Source organism: Psammomys obesus, unplaced genomic scaffold (genome assembly GCF_907164565.1).
Source record: "Psammomys obesus unplaced genomic scaffold, mPsaObe1.curated_primary_1811, whole genome shotgun sequence".
NCBI classification, from domain to species: domain Eukaryota; kingdom Metazoa; phylum Chordata; class Mammalia; order Rodentia; family Muridae; genus Psammomys; species Psammomys obesus.
This window is the reverse complement of record NW_026585504.1, coordinates 62,507,768-62,528,913: the sequence shown is the minus strand read 5'-3', so window position 1 is coordinate 62,528,913 and position 21,146 is coordinate 62,507,768. Positions and strand designations below refer to the sequence as shown.

Sequence of the window (21,146 nt, the reverse complement as noted above, 5' to 3'; positions counted from 1 at the left end):
ATGAAAAAACCCTTTTCTCTGAGGGAAACATATGGCAGATGGCAGGACCCAGACTCACTTCTAAAAGCTGTCATGGTCTTCTGTTGTCTTCTGACCTAGATGCTCACATACTTACAATCATTTCTAATGAACTTTCCCATATGAGTGAATGGTAATTTATAGTATGTAGAACTGTTTTAATTACAAACAACAGGCTTCCTAAGAAAAGAGAATCACCAACAATATATATACTGTAGATAGACTGTCTATGTCCCATACAAAACTTCTGGTCTGGTTGGTTTTTGCATCCAGAAAACAGTTTTTCCGTGAACCAGGAACTGGCATACACTGACCACATATTCAGCAGTGGCCAGATGGATGTGGTTTGACTGTGTCCAGAATCCCTACTTTGTTTACCATGAAATGGCGGACTGCAACCCTTGGAATCATGAACCAAACAAACTCTTTTCTTTTCTCTGCTGTTTTGTGACACAATGTTTTTATCACAATGACAGAAATGAACCCAGAACCCAGCAATTAAGGAAGCTATTCAGCAATGGCCAGCTCAAGCTCCCATACGTGCCCAGGGGAGTACACCTCCTAACAAACGCCTATGCATGCCACACATGCATATATACCCCTGCCCAAAAGAGATGGTTTGAAAGTGAAAAATAAATGAAAAGCTATAGCGTCTGCAGGTTCTGGAAGCATCTTTGAATCAAGTGAAAGGCTGGATACTTACAAAAAGAGTTTAGTAAGGTGGTCCTCTTGGTTCATTTCATCCTCCTCCTCAATCCATACATGTCTGCATTTTACTGATCTGTAGTACAATTGTTTGGGGGTTAAGCCTTTCCATCTGGGAGCATCTGATACAAAACAGTTGTCTGCTTTTTTTCTTACTTCCTACAAAAAAAAAAAAAAAATGGAACACGGGGGCACTGACTTAGCCATGCTTTGTATCTGATCAACTTCCTTGTAAAAGTAGAACATTTCCTCATAGCAGTTATATCACATCCCAGACAGAAGACAGAGCACAACTAAATTTACTATGTTACTATGAAATCATCAATGTTTCGGTGTTTGTTTGGTTTTTGTTTGTTTTAATAACTGAGTTATTCTGGTGAACTTTGACACAATTCAAAATGAACAAAGTAAAAGTATGCTCAAGAAATAATTTACCACCCCCCAAAAAAGAAACAAATATTACTGTCCAAAATTACTGTCTCATGTTCTCTGCACTTAGCCTTAAATTTAGCTTTTATTGTTATTGTTATTATTATTATCATTATTATTACTATTATTTGAGTATACTTATGCATGAGGCATGTGTACCTGTGCATGAGCGTCCATGCGTGGAGGTTCATGCACCTGCACATGAGGAATCCAGAGAGGAGCATCTAATGTCCTGCTCTGTCATTCTTCACATTGTTCCTTGGAGGCAGGGTCTCTCCCAGCACCTAGAGTCACCTAGAAGAGGTCTCTTCCAGCCCCCCTTGGGTAGCTAGCAACCCTAGGACAGCTTCCTGTTTCTGTTTCCCCTAGTGCTAGAGCTACAGGCATGCATCGTGTCAGGACCCAAACTGTCCTCATCCTTGTGCAACCGCGCTCTTAACCATTGATCCATATACCATTCCAAGCCCTATTCACCATTTTCCAAATTGGTAACTCACCTATAAACATTTAAAAATATTCCTGCTCTTAGTCTTATGGTCCAATTACTGTTGAGAATTTGAATTTTAATCATTCTTGTCACTTCTTTCAATGTTTTTTTTTTTAATCAGTGCAGCATTTCCTCCAATTTATTCAAGTAAATCAATTTTCTGTTCAATTACATCTTACCTTATGATTTAATTACATACTTATTGGAGTGCAGTGATCAATTCTGCTCTTTAGAGATTTAATTGAAATATGCAGAAATTGATAAATGTATGCCATTATGCATTTGAAGAGTCACAGCATCTGTTGTTTAAAATTGTGAATTAATTTGTCAAACAACAAAGCCTTCACAGCTACTTTATATACTTATGTTCACAACTATAGCATTTACATTTTGTCTTTCAAGTATCACCACTTTTTCCTCTTCTATATTCAATGATATATTTCAATGTATTCTTTTTATGTAGTGTTCGTGGTCCATGTGTGTTGGTAGTGTCATGGGTGAGAGATAGGCAATGGAAAGTTGTGCACGCCAGTATTTATGCCTGTGATCTTCTGGGGATGTGACTGTGGAGCCCAGAGTTTAATGGCATCACTAAATAAGGAATCTTCCAAGCTTACTATTTCTGTATATTCTTCTTTAAACTGTGTCCATGTGGGTACATAGTGTTTAGCTTTTAAAATGGACCATGGAGAACTGTAAGAACACAGTGAAGTACCTAATCTGTATTTTAATCTCTTTTGTCTTTGTGGGAATCAAACAGAGGCTTTCACATGCAAAGCACATGCTCTACCAGTGAACTACTCTTCAAGCCCCAAACACATAATTTCAAGGGAATAAATTATTAAAAGACATTAATATCCTTTGTGACTAGAAATGTGTGTTTTTAAAGGAAACACATTGAAACTTTAATTTATTTTACCTTAATATATTTGCATTGTACAATTTTCTCTGCAGTAATTATATATGTCTTTGAGGAAAATGCTTCATTGATCCCATACATCATTTTCTTTTGTCATCTCACATGTGCTGATATTATAAATGTTCAGAGGGCAAGAAAGTGTGCTTGAGGGGCTAAAGAGGTAGAACAGCAGGCAAGAGCATGTGCTCTTGAAGGTATACATGAAGGTATGCATTTGAATCCTTAGCATGGAAAAAACTGGGCATGGCTACATGTGTCTGTAATCCCAGAGCTGTTGTGTAGGATCAAGTCAAGAGTGTCACTGGGGCTTACTGGCTGCCAGTGTGATGTGTTCAGTGAAGCACTCTGTCTCAAAGGAGTCAGATGGAAAGGGGTAGAGCAGGACACCTGTTGTTCTCTTACAGTCTCTACTCTCGTATCTTCACATACATGTGAGTACACAAAACTTACATTCTCTCTCTCTTTCTCTCTCTCTCTCACACACACACACACGCACACACACACACCATAGATAGGCAAAGTTACTAATTTTTGTATATCTATTTGATAGACCAATTAATTATACTGCATCATGTGGAAGTTGGCTGATTCTGAACAGCAAATACCACTGTTATTGGGACTGTATCAAGTTACTTTCCAGTAAGTAAACTCCACAGATCAGCCATGAAGTAATCATGGCTGATATCAAACAGCTAAGCTGGGGATAGTTCCAACTTTACTAATACACATTTAAACAATAGAGCATATATTTTTTTAATCAAAACCAAGGCTGAGAACGTGATTAAATATATAGAATTCATTATGACTCTAATTTCTGAGTTCACCAAAGCATTATCTAATTTATGTTTCAGGAAATACCATCCCAAAATTCGAGGTCATTTAATTAGTGATGCCAAAATTAAAAGATTTGAGAGGAAAGGGATGGTTGGGATTGAGGGTTGGTGGCTTTTAAGTAAACAGATGGAAACAATGGATCTGAAGACCCACCGCATGGGAGGGAGCACACCTCTGACACTATTAATGATATTCTGATAGACTTGCAGACAGGAGATTAGCATAGCTGTTCTCCAGAGGCTCCATTCAAAAGCACATAGAAACTGCTGCTGAGAATCACAGGCAGACAGTGGGTGCAGTGCAGGGCATCTTGTGGAAGAATGGGGATCAGGATAGAAGGATCCTTCTACTTACAAAAGACCAAGAGACCATGGCCCAGAAAAGTGTGTGCAGAAAGGTGTGAGTTTTTTGTAGTGAAGAATATTTGTTACAATTTTAAACAGTTTGTCAGTGTTAGGAAACGTGCGAATGTTGGGAAACGTGCGCCTGTGCGCCTATGGAGGTTACACGCGGGTTCACAAATCACACCACGAGATCGATTCCACGTGGGAGGTTTACTAGAGGAAGGGGTTTGCAGAAAGAGAAAGGAAGAGAGTAAGGAAGAGAGAGAGGGGGAGGGCTCCCGTTCTCTTATAGGGTGACCCAGGGCATGCTCAGGTAGTTCCAGGTGGTCAGCAGGTGGTCTGGGTGTCTTCACAAATGCCTGATAACTGCTCTGTCAGGTTCCTTAGAGCTGGCCATAGAAGTGTCTGCTTACTGATCCCAACATTCCTCCCTTTTTCTATAATTAAAAATAGGGAGCTCCGGCTGCCTTTTATAAGGTAAGTTAAAGTATATAAATTTAGGCTATTGGAAGCAGCTCTTGGTTGTCATGCAAGAGGTTGAGAGAGAGAGGAATTATAGCAACAAAATGGTCATATTTGTAAGGTTAAGAAGAAAGGGAAGTCTCTGCCCTGGAAAATGTAGGGTAGAGGGTTGTCAATAGAGTTGCTAGTCAGGCAAGGCAGCAGCAGGTAGGGACGGGGGAACGCTGGGAGAACCTGGAGCTGCTTGTCCTTGTCCTGAAGCACACCACTTCAGCCTTTTGTTAACAACAAGTGAATAACGGGCGTTAGATTCTCTTCTGGCTACTTCCTGCTGACACTGGGGGCGCTGTAGGGAGGTCAAAAGGCTGAAATGTTGGCCAAGTCCAGGAAGAATTGGCTGCTTTGATGCTTTCCAGGGTCTGCAAGAACATCCATGGCTGGGAGGGAAGGTGCAGGTCCAGCTTGTTGGAAGTCCGTGAGGTCAGAGCTGAACACCTGCAGCTTGTCGGAAGTCCGTGAGGTTGGAGTTGAACACTTGTAGCTGCTTTGGCGCTGTTGTAGCTATAGGAAACATCTGTGTCTTGCAGGACACTGAAACACATATATAGGTAAAAAGATAAAGTTGAGTATAGAGAAAATCCTGGACGTATACATTGAAAGGTTTGGATTGATGAAGCTTGTACATGGGAACCTCTGTCTACCTGGAGGGACCTTTATTTACCCAGTCACTGGCAATATTTAAAGAAGGCTTTGTTTTTGACTTGTCATTGAGGTGAGGTTTGGTTACAGAAGCATGTAAACTTAAAGGCCCTAGTGCCAGCTGGCACTAGATGTAGAAACCTGAAATTTTCCAGCCTGTCTGGAGGGATGGGCATTTGGACATCTCCCATTGGGGGCAGAGAAGTAGAGGAACCGTATGCGAGGGGGGACCTTCCCATGAGCAAGCAAGGTGGGGAAGGAACCCGTAGAGGGGGTGTACCGCCCAATGGAGAATGTGGCCGAAAATGAAAGTCATCATAGAGGGTCAAACCTAGACAATTAAGGCTGAGGGGAGGTCCCTCTGTCTCAAAAGATAGTAGGAAGTTGCCAGAGCTCTGTGGTCAATCTTCCCCTACCAAGAGAGACGTTTATGCTGAGAAAATGGAGTGAACTCACCAATCTAGCCAGTGGTTGCACGTAGTAAACAGCAGTCTGGTAGCCAGGAAAGGAAGTCCCAAAACCAGGGAAAGGGGAGGAGTCCCACCTTTTGAGATAGGCAATAAGTGCAGTACTTATCTGGAATCTAGTTGTCCTGAGAGGTAGATTTAGGTGGACTTTCTGCAGCTTACAAGAATTACTTTTAAGTTTTAAGAAGGAAGATAAAACTTTAGACATGTTCGTATCACAATTGTACTCTGCATTGAGAAAAAGGCAGTAGACATACATGTGTTAACGGCATAAGTATTTTTTAAGGTGAGCTCTGAAAAGGTAAAAGCCTTTATGAAATAAAAGGGAAACTTACTTGATTTTAACCTTTAGTATAAGCATAGACATTATGGAGGCTTACAATCTTGAGCTTAGGACTATGATAGTGGCATAGTGGTATAGTGGAATGTTTTTGTAGTAGAGTTAGATTAATGAATTAGAGTCCTACTGATAAAGGTCAAAACTCTGGACGGTCAATACAACAGTAGCATAACAACAGGACGAAATATTAAGCCTTTTTACCTATTTAAGATGCCTTAAATCACCTTAGACCTTGTAACCTTTATAACTTGCATTTACCAACCTTAAAATATTTTTTAGAACCTCAAACATTTATAAGTTGCATTACCAACCTTAAGACACTTTTTTAGACTCTCAAACATGTATGACTTGTATTTATTAACCTTAAGACATTTCTCAAATATGTGTAACTTGTATTTTTACAACCTAAACTCCTTTTATCCTTAGACCCTACATAAGCTATATATATTTTATCTAGCGATATATCTTAAACTGATTAGTGAGCTAACAGTGGATCTAATTGTCTGCTCTTTAGCTGCAAAGGTACCATTAGCTTAGCATAGCCGTCAAGGTGATCAGAGACCTGAGAAGGATAAGTTATGAGCTAAATAAATATACCAGTCTATGTGCCAATCAAAATGACAGAGATGACTAGTTAGTCCATCACCTAGGCAGTGTCCCTGGCTCCTGGGGTCTCATAACATCATGGGCAGAGGTGGTCCAGCTAGACACAGAAGATGAGACTGTTTCTGTGGAGAAAGAAACGAGAGAATGGCCTCACCTCACCCTTAGCAACGTGAAACATTGACTCTCCAGGTGTCCAGTTTTGTCCACAGTTTAGGCTGGGCCCTAGCAGTGGGCCAGTTGAGGCAGTATTGCCCAGTGGTTAGTATACCACAATCTAGAGTTGAAGTCATCTGTCGTTGTGCCCAAATCTTCTCGGAGACCTTGGGGAGCTACTTTCAGGATTTTGGGACTTTCTGTCACAATAAGCTTACACAGTTAAAATGCCATATTCAGCAGATCTCTGACAAGCTTGAGGGTTAGCATGTCTGAGTTAATTTGTCTGTCTTTATTATCTGCTCTAAACTGTATCCTATAAAACAGAATGCTATCTAGAACCATATTTTAAGTAGATTTATAAAGGCAACTTTAGTTACCCACCCTAGGCTTAATGTTAAAAAAAAAAAACTAAACAAAGACACTAGGTATAGCTCAACATCTTAACCAACTGTAGTTGTTAGCATAACTTTAAATCTGCTCTTTTTGAACTAAAATCAAAGCAAACCTTTTAATCAGGTATAGTTATAGAGAAGCTAGCAAATGTTGTTGCTCCTACCACTTGCATTAAAATTGAACAGTAAAAAGCTTTGCATTTAGCACTAATCAGACGACTGAACATAACTCAGACCTAAACAAAAATGATCACAAACTCATGGCTCCACCCTCTTTAACTCTGGACTAGCACGGTGGCTGGCCACGTGTAACTGAACTCAGCTGGAAGCCCTAAACAAATATGGCAGCAAAAGTACAGCTTCATGCGCTCTCTATCCCTGAACCATCATGGCGACTAGCCATGTGTTAGCACAGGCTGTGACTGACAATACCAAACATAGCCATTAGGTGATGATGATGATACAGCAAACACTGTGGAGCATCCACAATCCCCCACAACCAAAAGTTCTAACATAGTGATCAAATAAGTTTTAGAACCAACTGCATAACAGAATAGTACAGAGCAATTTTAAACTGTACGAATTATTTTAGCCATACCAAACCTATCAGCCAGAATTTTTTTCCCTTAAAAGAGCATACAAAAAACATTTTGCAATGAGTAATCACCAGCCTTTTAAATGAAGTACAACATATTTAAATACAGTTTTTTTTTAAAAAATCATATTAATTTTCTGGCTTTTTATAATACATCCACTAACCTTTTGCAACATCCTATATACCTTCAGGTTCCTAGATTTCTTTTTCTGGCTTAACCAGACATCTCTACTTTTTTGCTTTCTCTCTTGCTTTTCAGACAACATAAAAACTCTCATCAAAATAGAACTTTCCATTCTGACATGATCCTGTTCGAGCCCAGCATCTACGATTTTCTTTTTATAGGCAAATCAAAAACAAGTTACATTAATACAAAGAGGAGTTCTGAAACTGCCTGCTTACTGATCCCAACAATCAGCAACAAGGGGCAGCACAGCCCTAAATAGTGGCCATCAGCAGCATAAAGAGTTCTTTTCAGTTCTGCAGACACAGCCTAGTGGCTGACTATGCTTACTGCTCTTTCAGAGGCCCTGGGTTTGGATCCTGGCACTCATACTACGACTCACAAACATTCCTAACTCCAGTTCCAGAAGATCTCCTCTGAACTCCACAAACACCTGGCATGTACATGATACATATACAGGCATGTAGGCAAATGTTAATATATATATATTAACATATATATATTAATATATATATTGACAGAGAGACAAGCAGAGATAGACAGGCACAAACACACACACACCCAGAAAGAGAGGGAGAAAGAGCAAGGTTGTTGCCAGGAATCTTCTTTTTATTATTATTTTTTTTATTATTAATTACACTTTATTTATTTTGTATCCCCCCATCAGCCCCTCCCTCCTCCCCTCCCGATCCCACCCTTCCTCCCCTTTCTGCATGCATGTCCCTCCCCAAGTCCACTGATAGGTGAGGTTCTCCTCTCCTTCTTTCTGAAATTAGACTATCAGTTCTCATCAGAAGTGGCTGCATTAGATGTAGTCCATGGCAGTTCAGTGTCCAAGTGGGTTACATAGTAATGGGATGAGGGACTGCCTCTGACATAATCTGATTGGCCTGCTCTTTGACCACCTCCCCCTGAGGGGGGAGCAGCCTTACCAGGCCACAGAAGATGACAATGCAGCCAGGAATCTTCTTTAATCACTCCTCCACGTTATCTTTGAGTCAGTGTCTCTCCATCAAACCCAGAAGTCATTTGTACTGCTAGGGGTGTAACTCATCTAGTACAGTACTCCAAAATGCACAAAGCCTGAGCTTAATACAAGAATAAGATAAAATGGACATGGTGGTGCACCTTGTAGTCCCAGCACTAAGGATTTATAGGTCACACAATTAGAAGTTCAAGGTCATCCTCAGCTACATACTGAGTGGTAAGCTAGACCGATACATGAGACCATGTCTCAATCAGTCTGCCATTCAGTGAGAATCACAGTAGTGCCAGCCATAGAAGGTAGGCATGGGCTTCTCAAGAGAGCTCTGTGTTCCAACATCTTAACAGCCATAATTTAATGAATTTTGGAATTATGTTGTTTAAAGTAAATAAAATATTAAGTGTAATGCTCTATAGTTATGCTCATCTAAGAAGTGTTTTTGTAGGAAGTGAGACCACATCATTATCTCTGAGTTACACTGTGTGTTACAGATTTACTAGCCTGTGCAATTAAGACCAAAGAGAGAAGTGTCAAAGGGCTCATTAGGATATGTGGGTCAAAAGGAAGTCAAGACATAGGTTTTAACTGTCAATGTGGGTTGCTATCTTGCTTACATCCAGTTCTCTTTATTATCAGCTGGATACACTGAGGGCTTTCTGTCCCTCCCATTTTCCCTTATTTTAACCCGTTTTTCCTTATTGTATCAAAAATCACTAGATGTTATGATTGCAACAAAGAACCATCACACACACACACACACTGGGATGCAAGATTGGAGAGGTATGCCAAATTTGAAAAATCCAAATTTTCATATTTTTTTTGTTTTTATTATGTTTTTGGTCTGTGTGTGTGTGTGTGTGTGTGTGTGTGTGTGTGTGTGTGTGTGTGAGTCTACAATTAAAGCGAAAACCTGTAGAGGTCAGCAGACAACTTCTGGGAGTTGGTTCTCTCCTTGTACCCTGTGGATTCCAGAGATGAAATTAAGATCATTAGGTCTGGCTGCAAGCGCCTTTTCCTATTGAGCCAACTTGTTGGCCTAGAAAAGTCTCCCTTTGTATAGGACCCATGGTCACCAGCCTGTTCTCCTGTGCAACTGGAAAATTGGGTCCACTTCGTTTAGTCTTTTGAGATGAGAAAAAGCAAAGAGTGGTTGAAACAAAACCTGAAGGGAGTGGTGATTTGTACATTTGCCTAGGTTTTCTTTCAAATGTATTTATTCTCTCATGTTTAGTTTGGATGTAAGTTTAAAATAACTGTCCTATATAACTCATGGTGGTGCTTTCTTCCAGGAATTTACAAAAAAAAACATAAAAATATAGTCAATTTTGCATGTGTGTTTATGTACCTATGTATGTGTGTGTGTGTGTGTGTGTGTTCATGTATGTATGTGGGCACTTGTCCCCTTATGCATGGAAGCCAAAGTCAATGTCAGGTGTCTCCCACAGACATTTTCTTCCTTATGCGTTTTCTAGAAAGGATCTCTCACAGAAACTGGAGTGCACGTATCTGTTAGGCTGCGGGCCAGCAAGCTCCACAGAAGAGTCTTCTCACACCTCCCCTGAACAGGGATTATAGGCATGCACAGCCACACCATGTTTTTACACGAATAGTGGGGATCTAAACTCACATCTTTTTCCTATTCCTTCAAGCCCTTTGGCATCAGAATTTTCTTCCTGGTCCCGCAAGCAATTTTTATGTTTTAAGAAATGTGGACCCTTACTCCATAACACCAGAGACACAGATTAGGGAAAGTGAGACAGTTAATTTTACAACCTGGCAAAGCCAAGCCAGGGTGGGATGCTGACTGAGGGAGAGAATAATCCTTACAAACTGTACAGCAAGCAAGCCACTCCCCGTATCCCCTTGACTGGGTAATCTGATTAGAATAACTGATTAGGGGTGCAATCTTTCATAGCAGCTAGGCCTTAGCTTTCTCTCTGCCACTCATTTCTGCTTTTCTCAACAGAAACTGTGCAGGTCCTCGTTTCTCATAACTGAGTTTCAAACTCACTAGATGTAAGGCGTTGGTCAGCAGGTAGGCAAACCTGGCTCCTGGTAATTTAGGAGTTTAGGTTGTGGGGGAAGCTTGGCCAAGTGGCAGAAGTGAGTAGTTTCACTGACAGCAGCGGGCTAGTGTTTTTTAATGCATCTGTACCTAGGCCTACACTGACTGGAGATAATTTTATTTTGAAAACCATGCATCAGATTCTCATTTTCTACAATGTTCATCTGGCGTAAGATGTTTAACTAAGAAAAAAGCAAGACTCTGCTTAAGTCTTCCTTTTGACTTCTGATTACAACAGATTGCGCACTTAGGCAGAGACCTTTGAGTGTACGAGTTTGAAATTAAGAAAGCTTTTGGCACAGGTGTTGCCTAAAGAAAAAAAGAAAAAAGCTGCCAGTAATTAAAGCTGTGCTTAAGCTACTGCTGTTGTTTAAATAAACAGCCCTTCTGGGTGGGGGGAAATATGTTTGGAATTCTCAAGTAGTTGATTTTCTTCTACTTTTTTTGTTGTTATTTTGTTTTGTTTTGTTTTTCTTTTTCAAAGTAATTCATTTTTAAATAATTACAATTTATTCATTTTGTATCCCTGCTGTAGCTCCTTCACTTTTCCCCTCCCAATCCAACCCTCCTTCCCTCATCTCCTCCCATGCCCCTCACCGATGCCACTGATAGTGGAGGTCCTCCTCCCCTTCCCTCTCACCCTAGCCTATCAGGTCTCATCAGGACTGGCTGCATTATCTTCCTCTGTGGCCTGGTAAGGCTGCTCCCCTGAAGGGGTGATCAAAGAGCCATCCACTGAGTTCATGTCAGAGACAGCCCCTGCTCCCCTTATTAGGCTACCCACTTGGAGACTAAGCTGCCATGGGCTACATCTGTGCGGGGGTGGGGGGGGGAGAGGTTTAGGGTATCTCCATGCATGGTCCTTGGTTGGAATATCAGTCTGAGAAAAGATCCCTGGGCCCAGATATTTTGGTTCTGTTGCTCTCCTTGTCAAACTCCTATCCTCTCCAGATCTTTCTATCTCCCATCCTTTCATAAGATTCCCTGTACTTTGCTGAAAGTTTTGGCTATGAGTCTCATCATCTGCTTTAATACACTGCTCAGTAGAGTCTTTCAGAAGCCCTCTGTGGGCTCCTGTCCTGTTCACTGTTTTCACCATCTTCCACTGTCCATTCCATTTGCCTTACTGAATGAGGATTGAGCATCTTACCCAGGGTCCTCCTTATTGCTTAGCTTCTTTAGGTGTACAGATTTTAGTATGTTTATCCTATATCATATGTCTAATATCCACTTATTAGTGAGTATAAACTATATGTATTTTTCTGCCTCTGGGATACCTCACTCAGGATGATTTTTCTAGTTCCATCCATTTGCCTGCAAATTTCATGATTTCCTTGTTTTTAATTGCTGAGCAGTTTTCCATTGTGTCAATGTACCACAATTTCTGCATCCATTTCCCCACTGAGGGACATCTGGATCATTTCCAGATTCTGGCTATTATAAATAAAGCTTAGCTAGGAACATGGTTGTGCAAATGTCTTTGTTGTATATCTTAGCTTACTTTGCATATATGCCTAGAAGTGGTATAGCTGGATCTTGAGGAAGCACTATTCCTAATTGTTTAAGAAAATGCCAGATTGATTGCCAAAGTGGTTGTACAAGTCTACATTCCCACCAGCAATAGAGGAGGGTTCCCCTTTCTCCACAACCTCTCCAGCATGTATTGTTACTTGAGTTTTGATCTTAGCCATTCTGATGGGTGTAAGGTGAAATCTCAGGGTCATTTTGATTTGCATTTTCCTGATGACTAAGGACACTGAGCATTTCTTTAAGTGTTTTTCTGCCATTCGATATTCCTCTATTGAGAATTCTCTGTTTAGCTCTATACCCCATTTTTAAATTGGATTACTTGATTTGTTGCTTTTTAACTTCTTAAGTTCTTTATATATTCTGGATATTAGCCCTCTATCAGATATAGGGTTGGTGAAGATCCTTTCCCAGTCTGTAGGCTGTCGTTTTGTTCTGACAACAATGTCCTTTGCTTTACAGAAGCTTTTCAGTTTCATGAGGTTCCATTTATTGCTTGTTGATTTTAGAGCCTGTGCTGTTGGTGTTCTGTTCAGGAAGTTGTCTCCTGTGCCAATGAATTCAAGGCTCTTTCTTATATCAGGTTTAGTGTGTCTGGTTTTATGAGGTCTTTGATCCACGGACCTGTTTTGTTTTTGTTTTTTGTTTTTTAATCAAGTAATCAGAAGAATAAAGTGATCATGTGAAAATTGCTGCTATTCACGTTTTACACCCAAATGAGATAGACATAACCCCTTGAGTGGCTATTAACAGGTCCATTATCCATCCTGGAGAAGTTCTTTATCGTGGATAGGACCATTCATAGATTTAATGCTTCTTAATGAATTAATATTCAGTGCTTCTAGTTAAGACTTTTCAATGAAGATGACATTTCTTGTGGTATCCTTCAATAAACTGCACTTGTGTTCCTGGCTTAATCTTTTTTATAGGGGTTTGAATCATGAAATTAAATATTTGTATTCTTCCATCTTTCCCCCCTCACCACCAAAATACTTTTAGAATATATAGACATATTTCAAGTGTAACAAAACTGCCCCTTGGTGGCCCTGGATGCTCTTCGTATCAGCAGAGGGTCATCTGAGAGAAGCTTCAATTTAGCAATTTAAGTTTGGTCTATGGACAAGTCTGAAAGAGATGTCTTGAAAATCAATTGATAGGTCTATCCATAGTAGGATGGGATATACTAACTAAATTAACAATGAAGACAGTTCCCTCAGACATACTCACAAGCCAATCTGACCTGGACAATCCCTCAGTTAAGATTCCCTTCTCAGATGTCTCTAGGTTCTGTCAACTTCACAGTTCAAGCCAAATAGGACAGTGGATAATAGTATATTAGGAAACTTTTTGCTGCAGGCCATATAGGTGCTGCCTGATGACATTCCTAGCTCTATTTATTTAGTAGCCTGCTATGTTTACCCATTCCAAAGCTATGTTGTCATTGCTGTTTTGTTTTGTTTCTTTCCCTGATGGAGGGAGACTGTTGGATTTGACATAGAGATGACCAGTGAATAGATATAAAGGAGACTCATGTACTACAAGATAAGGTGACTCAGGATCTACAACATGCCAGCTCTACATGATCTCAAAATTCTAACCAGACTTGTAATTTTTTTTTCCATCCTGGGAACTACAATAGGAAAAAAAAAGTTCTTGAGCTAATAAGTTAAATGGTGGATGAGAGTCTCTGTTCATTGTCTAGCCATAGAGACAGCAAGTTGAAGTTAATGTACCATCAAAAGTGATAAAACATTAACATGGGAGATCATAACACCCACTCCTGGAATAACAAAAAGAAACAAGATATTGAAGAATGCAAGAAGAGTTGGCCACATCAGCTATCCCCAAACTCCAAGCAAGCAAGACAGGAGAGAAATGTCTCTTTTTTGGAGGAGAAATAAATAATTAAGTTCACGTCCTACACTTTAAAACCCAGTACTGAGCAAAACCCTGTGACCCCTACCAATAGACCAATCTGTGCGGAGAGACTGAGAACTGAACCTGAGAGCTCTGTTGGGCAAGGCATCTGACTGCAGCATCTCCCCCTTGTCCAATCTCTTGAGCTCAGTGATAACAGTCTCCCCTTCCTGGCAGCACATCATAAAAGCTGGCACGAGGCTAGTTACTTCATAGCCAAGTACATCCTCAAAAAGAGCCACCACCCAGCACCAGATGAAACCATCACATACATTCCAGAATCTTCAGAGTCTCGAGACTAGATTAGCCATGACCGGGGGTCGGGGGGGGGGGAACCCAGCCACATAATCCGTCTGATATTATGTGGACCTCTTTAAAGTAAACTTTGTTCAAAGTAATCTTAAAACAGCTTCTTCTTAAACATATGAAGATGTTGAAAACTCAAAAGGCATTAAAGCTAAATAAAATAGTAAAAATATGGAAAAATATTTTGTGATCAAACATTAAATGTGTAGTATGAGAGGTTAGATTATGGAGTTACTAAGTGAGGACTTGTAAAGAGCTGGAATGTAAGGATGCTTTTAAAATAGACGAGATATCCATGCAGGGCTTAGGCATGTTTGAGTGTGCATGGTAAGCAAATCCAAAGGTAATCGCCATATATGATGTGGGGAGCTGCCAAAAACAGACAGTGCAGACTATCTTGTGTTATTGGTGGCTTAACTTGAGGATTTGTGCTGAATGTTATGCTTCACTTTTAAGGAGTGTAAGTCTTTGGTCCATGACAAGGAAGCAGTTACAAGGAATGGCATGTGCACTGGAGATCACTGGAGGCTAAGAAATCATCTTATTGATGATAAGTTAGGTATCATATTATCAAACATAGTATTACTAGAGGAGCCAAAGAGGCAGAGTAGTGGGGTGATTATAAGGGTAGGTATGGTCCATTAGCTAGTTTTCTTCCTGCTGTGTAAGAAAATTACCCAACAAAGCAATTTAAGGAGGGAGGGGTTATTCTGGCTTACAGTTCCCAGAGGATAGAGTTCATCATGAAATGAACCATGGAAACAGCAACAGGAGGCTTGCCGAACAAATTAAACCACAGTCAGGAGGCAGTGAGGAATGGGAAGTAGAGCTGGGCTTAAGGCCCATTCCCAGTGATCCACCTTCGCCAACAAGGCTTCAGGTTCTAAAGATTCCTCAGGCTGCTTGAGCAGTGCCACTGGCTAGAGACAAGGTGTTCAAACACATGAGTCCATACAGGATATTTCATATGCTGATCACATCTGCATATGAAATTTGAGACAGGGTGTAGCTAAACAATGTTTTTGCTTTCAGTCTATTGAGTTTAATATACAGCTGTTTGTAAATCTCAAGAATCACTTAGCATGAGTTCAATAAAATGGTCACTCAAAGGAAATCTGTTAGGAAAATCTTTTTTTTATTATTTTATTTGTGAAGGTGGCAGAACTAGATTTTATTTTATTTTTATTTTTATTATTAGTTACATTTTGTTAACTCTGTATCCCAGCTGTATCCCGCTCCCTCATTCCCTCCCAATCCCACTCTCCCTCCCTCCCTCATCTCCTCCCTGCCCCTTTCCAAGTCCACTGATAGGGGAGGACCTTCTCCTCTTTCATCTGACCCTGTTTTATCAGGTATCTTCAGGACTGACTGCAAAGTCCTCCTCTGTGGCCTAGCAGGACTGCTCCTCCCTAAGAAAATCTTAAAGCCCCAAACTGAGCGTTGAAGGTATCTTCTGGGACCAGTAGAAATGTTTAAAGAAAGAATCCCCGAGCAAGGCAGAGGTTCAAAGGCATGAGACAAGGGCCTGAAATCCTTCCACTATCTTTGTCTCTGTGAGGTTGAGTCAAGGGCAACCGAATGTGGGGAAGTACAGGTCGGAAGTGGCAATTGCAACTCCACAGTGATGTTGCCAGCTGCCAATAATAGAGGAGAAGGGCTTAACTATACAGCAGGGGGTATGGAGACTAGACCTGGCAATGGACAAAGCGATGTGGGAATCGTTATGCAGAGGAGAAGTTTGTGTGGGCATATTGAACAAGCAGCTAAGTTGGGGGCAGAGAAGACCTAGAAGAATAGACTTTTTATACTTTACAACACAGACAACCATTTTCAGTATAAAAAAGTATGAGTAGTTGCTCACAAAGAGCTGAAATCAAAGATATTTAAGAACCCAGAGTGTATTGATTTAGAATGGGGGAGGGGAAGGCTGTTTTTTGTTTTGTTTTGTGTTTTTTGTTTTTTAACAAATTACAAAATTTCTTCTTAAAAGTGTGGGAAAAAGAAGGATGTGGATTTAACAAAATTTAAAGTAGATAAAAAGATGAACCTGTTTCTTGTGGATCAGAAGGCCTCCTGATATAGTGAGGAAAATGTCACACACATTGCTGTTAAAAAGTGGTTTCCACTAGTTACATGGGCATCCTGCTGTGTTCCAATCATGAACGGCTCTGGATTCTTGATTGATCCTTGAGATGCTTAATTAAGGAATAAAATCTTAACTCAATATTTAATAAATCATTTGTGAAATGGTTTGACTTTTTCTGTGAAAACAGTCCATTATGTTATTCTACAATTTTCTGTTTTAATTTCCCAGTATATTGATTCTGTGTTTTGTTTAGCAATATAGAATGATACAGAAAGCTTATTTTATAGGTATAAAAATATATCATTTCAAGTTAAGATAATGTTGAATTCAAATATCTCAATAAACCTTGCAATTTCCTTTTATGCCCTTAAAAATTTCATCTATTAAAGAATTGTTTATATATAGATGTGATATTATTATTCAATATTAAGCAAGCAAATTATCTTGCCCAAACTAAATGCATACTTGCATTTTTAGTAAGTAATAAAATGAGCATCAACTAATGAGGTGACTTTATGCTAATAAACATATAGACTGAGTTTTTCAACTGTCAGCTTCCCATAAAATCACCATGATAACACATTAATGGACTAGGATTTATTACTTGCTAATATCCATGAAACTAACATTTTAGAAATTCAGAGCATCTGAAAAGAGGTGATTTGTGTTCTATATTAGTTATTTTCCACTCGGCTACGACAAAATATCTGTTAGAAACGAACTTAAAGAAGGAAATGTTTGGTTCTGTTCACAGCTAGAGTGTGCAGCCCATCATGCTGAGAAAGACAAGCTGGCAGGAGTGAGGCCCCACTCACCTTGCGTCCACCGTCAGGAAGCAGAGAGGGATGAGTTCTTGCATCCAACAGTTTCTCCCGTTTCATTTGGTCTGGCCCATGAGTTCGCCTCACCCAGGGCAGCCCTAATAAATATGGTCAGAGATTTGTCTTCAAGGTCATTCTAGATCCATTCAAGTTTATAATTCATACAATCGCAATTCCATCCCTGTGTGTTTGACTTCACACATATCAACTTTAAGCTAGTATATGCTACGTGTTGTCTTCATAGGCTCATAACCAATCCCATAATGCAAAATGCATTAAAAAATTACCATCGACTTACCATAGTCTAACACTGTATAAACATTCAAAGTAAAAGTGTCTTCTGAGACTTAACAGCTATAAATTCAAGAACAAGTTCCATAGTTTCAATATGCAATAGCACAGAATAAAGATCCCCATTCCAAAGGGGCGGACTGGAGAAAGAACAAGAAAAAAAATCAGACAAAGGCAAGAAGCAAAACCAACAGAACAAACTCCAGATCCTTCAGACTTATGTGTGCTCCAAAAGGGTTTAGGTAACCCCTTTGCAGCCTGGCTCTGCTGACTCCATCGTGTATAGCACCTCTCTGGGGCAAGCTCCCAACTTCTGTCATACCTGCATCATGCCTTGGTAGACCTCCCATGTTTATGCTACTGCTGACATCCTGGTGTCTACATTTCAACTTAGAAATTTTCTCCATGGCTTCATATGATGCCCCCACAGCCCATCCCCCCTGCCCAGTGCCTCCATTCAGAGAATCTGGAATACATGACTGCCTCAGATCCTTTTGGGAGCTTTGTGTTTACCTCCACGATCCACTCATTCTTATATATTTCATGTCTATCAGACCAGAACCTCATTGATGGTGATGCTATATTCTGCTGCCACGATGACCTTGTAGGCTAGGCCCCATTGGACAAAAGTGACATCTGTCTGCTTATGTGGCTGTTTTGGAGCAGGTGACATTTTCGTTCAGACACTCTCCTTTCAAATAGCTTTCTTCTAAGTTAGAATTTTTAACTGATGAATGCTTACTCTCAGGAAACTATTCCTATTGTCTGCAACTTTGGATTTGCTCAGACTTCATTCCTAGGAAACGTTACTTTTTTAAAATTTCTCTTTCTTCTATCCCACTATAGATATTAATAAAAACAGTTAATAGTAGCCATGCCACAGGCTGAATGAGATGATATTTTCATACTTCCTCTGCCAAATAATTAGTCCACTTCTTCGAAATTTAGCTTCAGACAAGTTCTCAGAGCATGGGCAGATTTTAATTCAGATTCTTTGTCTATATGTGCAAGAAAGGCTTTTAGCCTACTTCTTCATAAATTCCTTGTTCCCCTTGGAAATCCCATAAGCCAAGCCTCCGCTGTATTTCTCTTGCAGTCTGGTCTTTCAGATTACTACCAGATGGCCTGAGAAGATCGGCTTAAAGTAGTCTAGGGCTTTTCTAGTTGAAAGTTCAAATCTCTTATGCCTTCCTCCTGGAAACCTACTCCAAAGGCCTGTAGATGATAGCATCAATTTATCACAGCCATAGTCCCATTTCTCAAGCCAGCTTTCTGCATTACTATCCTCATTGCTGAATCACAGAGCCTGAAAAGAGCAATTTACAAGAGGAAAAGTTTATTTCAACTTGCATTTCATATCCATCATGGCAGAGAAGGTGTAGTGGTAGGAACGGAAGCTCTTCCGGACACCTGGTCAGAGAGAAGGGAAATAGGAATTCCTGTGTGCAGTTAACTTTTAACTTTTTATGTAATCTTAAACACACGGAATGATGGGTCCTCACAATTCTGATTAACCTCACCTAAGAAAATCCCTCAGTGACTTTTAGACCCTGTAAATGTGACAAGCAATGTAAGCCCTCCCTGGTTGATGCGAGTCTTTTTAGGGACTAGAGTTTACATAGCCAGGGCAGTTGTTTCAGTGTGAAAATCTGATTGTTAAGGCACATTTCATGCAGTTTTACAACTGAGTCATTTCCTAGGCCTGCTTGTCTGGGATCATAATGTTTGTACCACATTCAGAACAAAATTTTGTGAAATGCTTGCTCCCAGCTTGAGGTGGAAGATACAAATTACAGGGTTGCATTTACCTGAACAATCATAAACGAGGATATACTGGTATGTATTTGTTTTTAAGACATTTTATTTTTATGGATGCTTTATCTGTGTATATGTCTGTGCACTGTATATGCAGTGACCATGGAAAGTAGATCCTTTACGACTAGAGTTACAGGTAGCTGGGAGTGCCATGCGGTTGTGGTGATTGAACCTGGGTCCTCTGAAAGAGAAGAAAGTACTTTTCATAGCTGCGTTATCTCTCCAGCTCCTGCTGCATATTTCTTTCTGTAACTCAAATTTTAGGTGAACAAAAAACAAAGAAGCAAACAAAAAGGAACGGGCCTATGTGACAGTCATTTATTTATGGGTGTTGGAGACTGAAAATGCAAGCTCTTAGGAAGTGGGACGGGTGGTGGGGTGGGGTGGTAGAGGTAGACATCAAGCTAGCCTAACAAATATTTTCCTTTTAGAGAACTGATTGAGTTGAATATGTGTTTAGGTTAATTGACTCTTAGAATTCAGGAAGCTGAAAAGAAGGAAACATTATTTAATCAAGATACTGTAGAGGAGTATGTAAAGCTGTGTTTTAAGGTGCTTGAAGCACACCTAGCCTAATCTTCCCATGCTAAGACATGAGCCACTCATAGTTCACTGTGTAATATCAAACAAGGAATAAGGTGGTTTAGAAATGCTTTGCCACGATGTTACTTATTAATCTAGCCAAGAGAAGTTGTAAAAGGAACGGCTGGATCCGCTGGTGATTATAAGTCAAACAGCAAATCAGCAAAACAATGAATACAGACATTAAATACAGATATTAAATGGTTTTGTATTATTTCATGAGATCTTTGTTCCATATTGAGGTAAAGAATTACACATTGATTAAAAAATGAAAGCCTTTCCTCTAATGAAATATAAAGACCAGGAGGAAAAATTTGTGGGTATGGCATGAAGAGCTAACATTATTCACAAATCTCAAGTCCAATTATCCAGCAAAATTGAGTTTAAAATAATCAGTGTTAAATGTAGTCCTTATCTTCTCAAGATTCATTTCCTTCTACCTTGGTTCTAAGAGAAATAATGACTCATATTCCCACTTCTATCCTTAGTAAAAAAAAAAAAAAAATCCTTCATACCTTACCTATGGTGTTCTCTGTCTATGAGAGACCATATGGCATGAATTGCATTCTCTCCTTCTTTCATCCATTGGCCTAGGACTGTTCATAGTAAAAGCACGCCATCAGAGCTGCTTTATCTTTAGGCCCTCAGCATGGTTGCATATTCACCGCACTGCTGTGTTTGCTGTCAGAGAGGAGTCCAAGGATTTAGAGCTGTGTTCATCTCCGTATATTTTCTCTGTGATGAAAGAGGAGTGTTTGCAAAGGTATCGGCTTGATAACACTGCAATAAAAGTGTGTATAGGCATGATTTTTGAGGACATGCAATTTAGTTCTTCCTACTAGTCCATGATGATTTGCTCATGAAAATCAAGGCGTCCAGAGTAGATCTATCAAGGGGAAAAACATTGAGTGGGATGAGAGTAAGTTTATTTAATCAAGTTGATGGTCATTGAGAACAGAAAAATCAGAGATCAGATCAGTGAATAAGACCAAATGAGAGATAAGTGTAGCCTGTCCTGCTTTTTACAGTTTGGGCAAGGGGGGAATGAGAAGAGAAGAAAGAAATAGAAAACACCCGGATGCTTAGTCTTAATGTAAATATGTCATTTGCTCTA

The 21,146-nt window shown here is 39.9% G+C and overlaps 1 protein-coding gene across 1 annotated transcript in view; it reads left to right on the top strand.

The window, feature by feature from the left end:
- Dpp10 (dipeptidyl peptidase like 10) overlaps positions 1-21,146 on the top strand; it is a 706,326-nt gene that overhangs the window by 298,280 nt on the left and 386,900 nt on the right. The window lies entirely within an intron of this gene.